Raw genomic sequence first — 10,726 nt, 5'->3', positions numbered from 1 at the left:
ATAAACGCTTTAGTGAAGCTCCCTCCGGCCTGCTGTCTGTTGCTTTTGGGTCCTCACCTCACCCCCCACCGTAACACAATCGTTTGAGTTGGGACTTGATGATATTCTTACTACTACAGTGTGATAGCCTTGAAACACTTTACTGGTACTTTGCTCCTCCTGAAACAATCTACCATATCATATAATGTCTGTTTTTAGCTCGGTCTCTGGGCCTGCTGCCTGCTGCTATCAAATGAAAGCTAGCTAATCAGATTGTTAGAAGATCCTGTCCTGCTCTGCCCCGAGGGCATCGTAATGACAAATCACACACAGTACACACATCCGTCATACCACTTGCTCCGGCTGTAAGACACCACAAACTGCTGGCCTTGTGAAACTGCATTCATCACCAGATTTACCAAGCATGCACAATACCCTGGAAACTGTAAGTCATTGGGATGCATGTGGGTGAAGTCCTGGCTGACTAGGTCACAAACCACAGCAAAATGGGAAACTATCATTGCAGTTGGAGGTGTGTCCTACTTGTGTTTCTGAGAAACCAGGTTTTCCCTGTTCTCAGCTAAAGCATTAGGTGTTCAGCTAAGTAGCGATCCACTCGTCTGAATTCAAACTTCTCACCTCCACACTGAGGAAAATCTATCTCTGCCTCTTTCTTTTCTGTCTCTAATCCACTGCTTTGTGTTCTGCGTGTGCTACAGCAGCGGACTGGCCAATAGGTTGTGATTGCCACCTTCCTGCTGAGATCCGTGTGGCCTCTGGAGAAGCAGCACTGCCTGAGTCTTCCAGAAGCTCAGGAGGGGACTAAGTCTTCTTTTTCCTTTCTAAAAGCAGTCTTCCCCATGCCCAGCTACAAAAACATAGAAAGATCTGCCACATAGAAGCAAAGAGTGATATTATTAAAGGTAGCTAAAGTATCTAGTATATTCCCATTTTGACAAATAATTCTGCTTTTATTTTATTTACGTGATTTTATAATTCATTTGCACTACATTTGAATTTGACAGGGTATAGAATGAGTTCCGTATTTTGTGGAGGATGCAATACAAATGCTAGAAATTGATTAAGAAGGTACTGAGAATTGTTTGAAAATTGTTTTATTTAATCAGCATCTTGATATTCCACACCTGTGAGGTGGGTGGATTATCTCAGCAAAGGAGAAGTGCAGAGGAGAACAATATTTCATAGAAATAAGCCTTTTGCGTACATAGAAAAAGTCTTAGAGCTTTGAGTTCAGCTCATTAAAATGGGGACAAACAAAAGTGTTGCGTTTATAATTTTGTTTTGTGTGAATTCTTGCTCCTTTCCGCAGTCTTAATCTCTACTGATTTCACACACTGGAAAACAAGCAAGTGCAAATAGCTGACCTTATTTTATGTTAATGGTGTAAACACTTGGAACCTCATGCATAATTAATGCTAAAGCACATGAATGCTGATAAACACATTTTAGTAGTATTTAATTATCCCTTGGTTTTCCATCAGCTTCAGGGGTTGCTGCATCCAGCAGAGAGCGGTGATTGTCTGTTCCTCTTTTCTTACTTGTTCCGTGGTAGCTGTCATTAGAGGTTTGAAGAAAGGCACATGTGCTGTATTTCTTTGTGAGGGTCATGTTGTGACCAAGTCTTTTATAACTTGTACTTCCTTGTAATGACTCGGTAGTTTCAAGAAAAAAAGAAGCATGGAATTGACAGTGATGGGTGGTGATTACATGGTGACCTTTACACAAGTGGCTACTGTTTTTTTTACACACATTGCTCTTCAGCGTTTCTCTCTAAGGTTTGTTTCACGCTTTAAAGCTTGTAGAGAGTGAAGATTGGCATCGGCGCACAGTTAATAGCAGCACTCTGCTCACATAGATAATCCATAATCTGTTAATAGAGCTAGCACCAAGATACCGTTTCACAATTCTACTGAAATAAACCACAGTGGCCAATGCCTTAATTGCTTATCATGGTGTTACAATATAAGTTGCAGTGCAACTCATTAATGACATGTTTTTGTTCCATAAAAAGAAGCCATAGTTATAACATATAACTATGTATACTATATAGAACATATTATATGAGGAATCAGGGCTCAATATAGCACCATCCACCTATGCAATTAGCTGGTAGATTTTCTACACTCACCAGCTAAAATACAATGGCAGTCTATTGAGTGTCTGGTAAAATGTTAACATTCATTGGCCATTTGGCAGGCGGACGAAAAGCTTAATTTTTAGCCCTCTGGGGAAGAAATCCAGGACTCAAGACCTTTATTTAAAATAATAGTACAATAAAGTCATTGTTATAGACTATTACATAGCCACAGCAGTATCTTTCTGGATCTAGCACTATTAAATTATCCATTTTTATTTGTGAAATGAGACACTTCTCATCTGTTATATAACAAAAGGCTAAAGACTTTGTTGACGTGATAACTAAGGACTGATTGTCTAATGCTTAAGCCTGTCTTTGGTCCCTGTAGCTGTCTCCCAGCCAGATTGATAAACCCCACTGCCCAGAATAACATTGAATAATGTAAGTGTCTGGTAATGTTGTTGTGTTGCAGAGCGATAGACCGGATCCTGAGATGGCTGCAGCTTACTGGAGCTATAATTGTAATGGAGATGTACTGAGGTAGTGGAGCTGCTACTGAGCCTTTCTCTATTGGTCAGACTCCAGTTGTCTGGCCTTGGGGTCACCACTGCTATCCCACCAAGACTTTTACAGCTGCAAGATGTATCTTCATATTCTGTCTGAGTAGCTCCTTAGGAAGCAATGAATAGTGTGGTTGCCATGGGTAACGCATGTGTGCATGCTGTTTGGGTTGGAGGTAATTAGGCAGAGGTGGACTCAAGGAAGAAAAATATTTTTAGTTCATCACTCAAAGAAACATCAATTAATCTTTACTTTAATAAGAATGATAGAATTCTTCTCCTTTTTCCCCACATAGTTAAGTCAATGCTCTCAAGATGCGCTTGTGATCTCACCACTGTGTTTCAAACCCTGTCAACAACCAATCCTGTACAATCAATGTCAGATGTTTATATTAAACCATAGCTTCAAAATATTGCGATAAAAACTAATTTAAACAGATTTCAAACTGAATGCTCTGGTTGTAACAGTGTTGTGTACTCCTGGCCCTGGGTATTACAGCCAAGCAACAGATGAAAAAGTGCATCCCCAATCCTCATCAACGCGTCATCTGTGGTGTTTTGGATGTGTTGAATCCAGCTGAACTGACTCATCATTATTCATTAATAACACATGTATCAACCCAGATTGACCTCTTCTAGCTTTGAGCTGGAATGTGGAGGTACAGTGTGTCATCCTCTTCAAAATACACAGATTATTCTGTAGTTTTCTTGGAAGACAAGGGTCTTAGTCTGACACTTCATTTTAAATCCACATGTACAACGTTTGTGTTGTACAGTTGTGCTGATGTTCCCTCAACTGTAATAAGTGGCTTACTGAGTACAGACAGGCCGGCCCATTGCTTCAGCTGCTGACGTATGAACAGCATATGATGTAAGAGCTTTAATCCATCAGCCATTATAGCAATAACAGCACACGGGTAATTATGTGCGGTCTCCTTGAAACTGTTCTTTTCCATTATAACTATCCTTTTATCTCTGTGTGGGACATAGTAGGTTGTTAGTTGGTTCATGAAGCCAATAAGCATAAATATAGTGAGAGGCACATAGCCAGAATAATGCAACGTCATTTGAATTATTTGAATCATAAACCGTATAGGCAGAGAGGAACTTAAACTTTTACATGGAAATATGTCATAAATATGCAAGTTTAATGAGAATGCTCATGTGTGTTGGACATCTGTGAGAGAAAAAAAGTAATAAGGATAAGTAATAATGACAATATATATTTTAAATGATGTGAATGGTGACAGTGTGTGGTTTCAGTGCTACTCTGCTGTCCTTGGCCTGGAAATTGATTAATTGCACAGCCCTAAAGATTGGAACTTCCGTCACAAGAAGTTTTTGCATAACATAATTGCTTGGGAATGGATCAACTAACTGTAGTAGGACTTTTATTGGAAATTAGTTCAATTGATGGTATATAGAATAAATAACAATACTGGACATTGACATACATTTTCCAGCATTACTGTATCAAATGGTGTCACTATAGACTAAAAATAATGGAAGGAGCAGCAGTGACATCATCCATTGGTTTTTAGATTGCTGTTTAAGACATGTTCATTTTATAATCAAAGTGTGATCAGAATTGGTTTTTAGACTGCTGTTTTGAGACATGCTCATTTGTGTGATCAGAATCAAATGTCATCATATCTCTTATTGTGCTGATTATGCTGAAATAGCCTCAGCCCTTTGAGTATTAAAAAGCGGTTCTGGAAGAAAGCTCCAGAAAACACTTTAATGGCATCAGTTGAGTTTGAATATGTGTTCCCTATTCAAAGGCACAGCCTTCAGCAATCTTACCACTCTGACAGCTATTCCCATATGATCTGAATGCAGCACCCTGTAACACCCTGGCAGAGCCCAGTGATTGCTGCTTTATTTAGAAACACTCCACTTTTTTCAGCATTGTGCCTCGTGAGGTCATTTGATGAAAAAGTATGCCTGCTTGCAAGAGAGAGAGGGGGGGGGGGGGGGGCGGATGATGTCTAATTCAATCCTAAAGTGGTTTGTTTTACCAGGTTTGAACACTGTCAATCAAAGTGATTTGCAAGTTTTGGGACTGTGTTTGCACGGTTGCAACTCTATTACAGTGACAAAATGTGGCAGCAGAACATTCAAACTCCACGTACAAAGGCCCCGGGACGACCAGGGTTCAAACCGGGACCGTCCTGCAGCGAGGCCACAGTGCTGACCTTTGGGCCACCGTGCTGACCTTTGGGCCACCGTGCTGACCTTTGGGCCACCGTGCTGACCTTTGGGCCACCGTGCTGCTTTTAAAGAGTAGTTTAAGGCAATGATACAATTTTCCAACACAATCGTACCGCACACTCCCACATCCTCTATTATACTCATGTCTAAACTCTTCATTTTGTAGCCCCACCACTGTGAAATGTAACAAGCCAGCTGCAGCCATGTTTCCACACTATCCCATTCGGATGTTCATTGCTGCTTTGGGCTTTTCTCTCCTGCATTTACAAAATACAATGCTTCAGGCACTACTTTAGAAATAATTGGGAATGGAGATGACATGCAATCGTATTCCCAGCAGCCCCGTGTTTTTGAAAGAAGAGGAGTGAGGAGAACTAGGCATTCCTGAGGTAATTTTGTTCTGCTCAATGGAGATACAAGTTTGAAATGGAGCTGTGAGCTACTGCAGTGAGTGTGTCCCCAGGGTGTGACCATTGTCTGCTGTAGAATGGTAGAAAAACAGCAGATACCCTGAAACTGGTTTAAAGGACATGATACACTGAAAATGAATCAGCTATTTGTGGCTGTAGATGGTTTCCATTGTATAAGAAAGTAGAGATCCACCTTTCAGTCCTCTTGTGGTCAGTCTGCTCACTTACTGCAGCCACAGGAATGCGTGAATGAGCTTCCTGACCACAGCAATGCTGCATGTCACCCGTTATTCATGTAAAGCACCTTTCCTCACTACACCCCCCACACACACACACACACACACACACACTTACACAGACATGCACACACATGCACACTACCCGCAGCCTGTTCACCTCCTTCTTCTGCATTTCATTTCTTTGCTAATCATTTAGGTTCAGTAATGTTTATCAGCCTACATGTTATTTGTATTATTTTCTCTCTTTCTTGTTATGTAAAATTAAATTTCATTTTGTTTATATAAAATTTCCTTTGTGTCACCCTATCAGCTTGCACTTGACTGACTGACTTCCTTGTCTTCTCTCCTCTCTTTACTCCTCCAGGGAAGTGGAGGAAGAGTTGGAGGTGGTGTGGCAGGCAGCAACCAGGGAGAACCAGCAGATGAGGGAGACTCTTTTGGACTCAGGCCTCAGTGCGGACCTCCACAGTCGGGCCATTGCTCCACTATCCCATCAGCATTAACCACACAGCTCTGGCTTCTCTTCTTCACCTCTCATCAAAGCCCTGGGCTCCAGAGAAGGTCCATAATTAAATCTGACTCAGATAACCAAAGCAACTACTTGGAGGAGAAGCTTAAGCATTGGCTGGATTTCTATTGAGCTCTTTATCCATAAACCATAGGTGTTTTAACTCATAATGGAAAGATAGACTGGTACATTAGTTACAGTCCTAGACATGTCAGCATAAAGGCATCTGCCAGATTGACCTTTTAATGAAGATAAAACTTTAAATTAAGAAACTCATATTTGTATTTAACGTTATGTCTCGTTTTTACAACGAAGGGGAAGCAATAGCAGTCTGGGGAAATTCACTTTTTACTTATTTTCCGGTAAGGTAAACTTGGTTTGGACAAAAGGAATTCAGTAAAACATATAAAACATTAGAGTGAAAAAAAATCCTAATGAAACAGCTGACAGTTATACCTGACATCAGTCTGGGTAGTCAGAGAGACGGCACTTTTTATAAAGATTTATAAAAGATTGTTTTATTTATTTATCTTTTTAAATTTGTCTCAGGGTTTTATAGACCATGCCAAGACTAAAATATTAAAGTGAATACCAAAGACTGAAGAAAGTTGCATTATTTAGCTTGATTAAGGTTTAAAGATTAAGGATTATCCTAAACATAAAGGACCCAGCCATTGTTGCCACCTGCTGGGCACATATAATAATGGTGTGATCATTGTTAACAGTGGCAGAGTTAAGTTAAGGCAGACATGGAAAAGCTTCATACAGGTACAGGTAGTATGTTGAAAAGGATCAAAGTGACATCAAGTGACTTATCTGGAGGAAATAGTGTGGTGGTTGTTCAGGAGATTTCTTGAAATAGCACCAACAGTATCGCCACTTAAGAAAAAATGAACACAATAAAAGAGTACACGTGTGTTTAAGCACAAAGAAATTCACATTTATTTATACGTGTGGTTCTATTTTCATATTATTATTACTTTTGTTTAAACTCTCGGGTAATATGTTGGCTAGTTTTGACTTGAAATTAAATCTGCTTTTAAACACAGTGAAAGGGACTCAAAGTGTTTTTTATTGGGATAGTTTGTATAGCAAAAACTCTTTTTCAACTAGAAAGTAATAGTGAAACCAGTGGGCTTTTATTGTTGGGAGCATTCCTTATCAAATACAGACATAACACCATTGACAAAGATACGTTTGATGACTAGTTTTTCTGTGACTGAGACACCACAACATCACATCTTTGGCACGCCACAGCTGGATTAGACTGATGCCACAAGGCGGAGCAGTGTCTGTGTAGAGACGTACCACAAATCCCTGGTGACGAACACAGACCAGCGTGACGGCTGTGCAGTGGCTCAGACATGTAGCACAGCTTTTAAGTGATGAGGGATATGCCTAATACCTGGTGTAATGGCACAATGTGCAGTTTGCAAACAAATCCAAACAACCAAATGATGGCATTGAGTCGTTTAGCCACAGTGTCATCAGCAAAAAAAATGCTAATAGACAGCAATAAAAACCCTACTCTCCATGCATATACTTTACATATTCATGTATAAACAAATGTAAGTTTTCTGGCCCAAACAAAAGCAGTGTTGCATACCATACACAAATTCTATTTGGACATATTGGCATGCCAGGCAAAGTATGCATCAAGACTCGTTCTGGCTGTATGCCCTGAATTCCTCAGGGAAAACGCAAAACAGAAGACAGGATAGTTTACCTCCATTAGAATTCCTAAAATGTGATCCAACATGTGGACTACTCTTTACAGCCGGCTGTATTTCAATCTGGAGAGACTTGTTTGCAGATATGCAAAGGTTTATTGAACATTGAACATAAGCATAATAAAATGTACAGTCGTTGGAGATTTAGACTCCATGGTTATAGAATAATTTTTAAAAGGGATAAGGAAGCCAAACAATCCCCCCCCCCCCCGATGGAGTCTAGACACTGGTTGTGGTGGCGAAGGAGTCCGAAGACCAGACCAGAGGAGCCGACAGAGCGTCCAGCAGGAGGAAGACCCAGGGTGCATTTGGGTGAGGATGACCGGAGGTGGGAGGTGAGGTGGAATGACATCTGACAGCAGCAGGGACCGAAACAGATTTAAAGCAGGGTTGTGACGCCGTGATTGGCCTTTGGAATTTGATTTAGCAAGAAGGTGAACACCTCCAACACCTCAAATTTGTTTTAGGAAGAGAGCGGTGATTAAGTGTTAGGTCTTTCTGAAAGGATTTACGGTGAGCTACATTAGACTGTACATGCCATCACATTTATTTGGCAGACACTTGTACCAAAGTAACAATTAAAGCATTCAAATTCAATTATAGCTGCTCCGCAGAGCTGGTGTGTGGCGAGCGCTTTGTACTCACAGGGAAGATGTGACGTTGTAACCGCTGGGCAGGTTTTTATCAGATTGTGTAAATAAGTATGTGTAAACACAACTATGTAAAAATGGTGTGGACATTTTTTGATTTTTTTTACTAAGTAAAGAGAAAGGAAAAACAAACAACAATGATGTATGTGTCATTTCAGTTTTTTAATTAGTTTTTTTTTATTATAAGGGGGGAGAGATGTTATGATATTAATTAGTGTTCTGGTAGTGGGCATGGTCAGACTGAAGAGACATAAGGTCATGTGCTGGTTTGACCGGGACAGTCACAGGTGTGGGGGAGCGTAGCAGTAACACTTCTGAAGACCTGCTTGTTTTCCCCACCCCAAAATCTCAAATGAGACAACAGAGGAGGAGCGGGGCTGTCCCGGCAAGGACTCTGGAGTAACGGAGACAATCAGGCCCCGGAGTAGTCCAAGAAGAAGTCTGCGTCTCCCAAATGCAAAACCTTGCAGAGTCTGAGGTTAATCAGTGACACCAAACAACCCCCCCCCCCCCTAACATAAGTGCTTGAAGCATTTATGTTATATTAACATGATATGACTGAAATGCGTAGAATAGAAATGATGTGTCTATGTGATTTAACTGAAGTGCTTCAAGCAGAAATGAGTTATGGTTCCATGATTTTGTCTGGATTTACCCTGCAGAGATCTGAGGACCAGGTAACCATCCTCAGAAATCCACCGGAGGTTAGAACGCCAACACAGAGACAGAGGAAGGGGACAGACATCCGGCTGAAACGAGGGTCATCTGGTATCCGGAATTTCTGGCAGCACCAGAGCAATCCTGAAGTGGAAGGTCGTGGATATAGAGCATTCATAATTTCATGATGAATAAAAACATCATGGGTCAGATGTGCATTACTGCCCCCAAACAGTCTGGAGTTGCTACATTGTCATCATGGGTCTCTCATCAGTCTTACTGGGGAGCGGGAGACAGATGCCACATTTTGTCTTGCATGATATCATACCGGCTTGAAAATGTTTCGAGGGGCCCACGCCCAACCAGAGCCAGTCTGGCAGACTGAGCACGATGTTCTCCGAGGAGAGCGGAGAGCATCCGCTGTACCTCTGAACAGGCCAACCTTTGATCTCCATAAAACCACTTGTGTAAGAGTGAATGCTGCTCCGCTGCTGCTTTAGGTTCACTGTCAACAAGCTGCAGTGAGCCTTCCTCGTCTTCCTCGTCCTCCACAAACAGGTATTGTTTCATTTCAATACTTGACATTTCCACTGAGCTCAGTTTAAATTAGTTTTGATCAGTTTTGGTTAACTTTATTGTAATCTTTGTATTTATCAGTTATTTAAAAGTTTAATTTGAGTTTAGATTATTTAAATCAGTTTTTTTAAATCTACACACATTATCAATGACGTTTTTTAAGGCAGGAAGGAGGACTGTGGTCTGAATTTAGTCACTATGTCTACTGGACTTGGATATTCTGGATGTGTTTAGGTGCTATTGTTGTTCATAACTGTTACTATTGTCTGCACTAAGGTGCATATGAAAAACTTGGACTTACCACAAATGATCGATTGTGTGCTGTCAACCGGCTTTCATAGGACTACTTTGTATATTTAAAGGTCTTACATGCTTTTAATACAAAATGATGTGCAATGGTTCAACCAGACTGACAATTAAAAGAGACAAAGATACTTCGGAGCAACAGTTAAATATGAATAGATGAAATCAGCTGTCATTGGTAAAAGAAACTGGAAGCTTGGCATCCAATGTGTGCCGATTTAAAGAAGAACAGCTTCCTGTTTCAGTGTTACTGCCTTTAACAAGCTGTTGTTTAGAAAAGCTGTCCTTCAAACTATAAGAGAATAATAAAATAGAAAATACAATAGAAATATTGGAATATCAGATGAACATGCTGAGAAATCCCAGTCCAAACCTATTCACTTTAACCTCTGAATGGACTGCAGCGTGCCCAAAGTAAAGGAGCGTTGATGATGAAGAGGAGAACTGCACCCTGGTGGTTCAATAAAGACCGATGGCCCCTTACCCTTTTCTGGTCTGGGAAATTATTTCACAATCAAACTTCTAAGAGTATTCTCCCCATCACACGACACTGTGTAAACCAATGCTGGCCAAGTTACTCAGTAAGTGTAATATATTACTTTTTTACTAATTACTCCTTAGTAAACTCCCTTAGTAAGTATTACCTTATTACTCCAGAGTGTAGGGGGAGCCTGTTGGCCCACCGGGCCCAAATCCACCCTCCACCAGGTCTAAGCCACAGGGGAAAATTTGAATGTGTGAAATTTGAATGTATTTTTAATGTTAAAAAAAAAAACAGTGTGGCTGTTCGGTTGGAGACTTAGGT

The 10,726-nt window shown here is 40.7% G+C and overlaps 2 protein-coding genes across 5 annotated transcripts in view; both read left to right on the top strand.

The window, feature by feature from the left end:
* cep89 (centrosomal protein 89) overlaps positions 1 to 10,726 on the top strand; it is a 63,334-nt gene that overhangs the window by 39,350 nt on the left and 13,258 nt on the right. Inside the window, exons 17-19 of one of the 2 annotated variants that reach the window (XR_004656579.1) lie at positions 5,862 to 5,976; positions 6,472 to 6,476; positions 7,292 to 7,299. The gene's annotated coding sequence lies outside the window, so the exon portion shown is untranslated. Of the gene's footprint in view, positions 1 to 5,861; positions 5,981 to 6,471; positions 6,477 to 7,291; positions 7,300 to 10,726 lie in introns of those variants that run through there. The other variant, XM_034871248.1, reaches the window with a different exon arrangement.
* abcc12 (ATP-binding cassette, sub-family C (CFTR/MRP), member 12) overlaps positions 9,445 to 10,726 on the top strand; it is a 21,694-nt gene continuing 20,412 nt past the window's right edge. For all 3 annotated transcript variants that reach the window (XM_034871189.1, XM_034871181.1, XM_034871198.1), the window contains exon 1: positions 9,445 to 9,600. The gene's annotated coding sequence lies outside the window, so the exon portion shown is untranslated. The remainder of the gene's footprint in view (positions 9,601 to 10,726) is intronic.

Source organism: Etheostoma cragini, chromosome 1 (genome assembly GCF_013103735.1).
Source record: "Etheostoma cragini isolate CJK2018 chromosome 1, CSU_Ecrag_1.0, whole genome shotgun sequence".
Lineage (NCBI taxonomy): Eukaryota > Metazoa > Chordata > Actinopteri > Perciformes > Percidae > Etheostoma > Etheostoma cragini.
The sequence above is the reverse complement of the archived record's forward strand: the minus strand, read 5'-3'. Positions and strand labels throughout refer to the sequence as shown.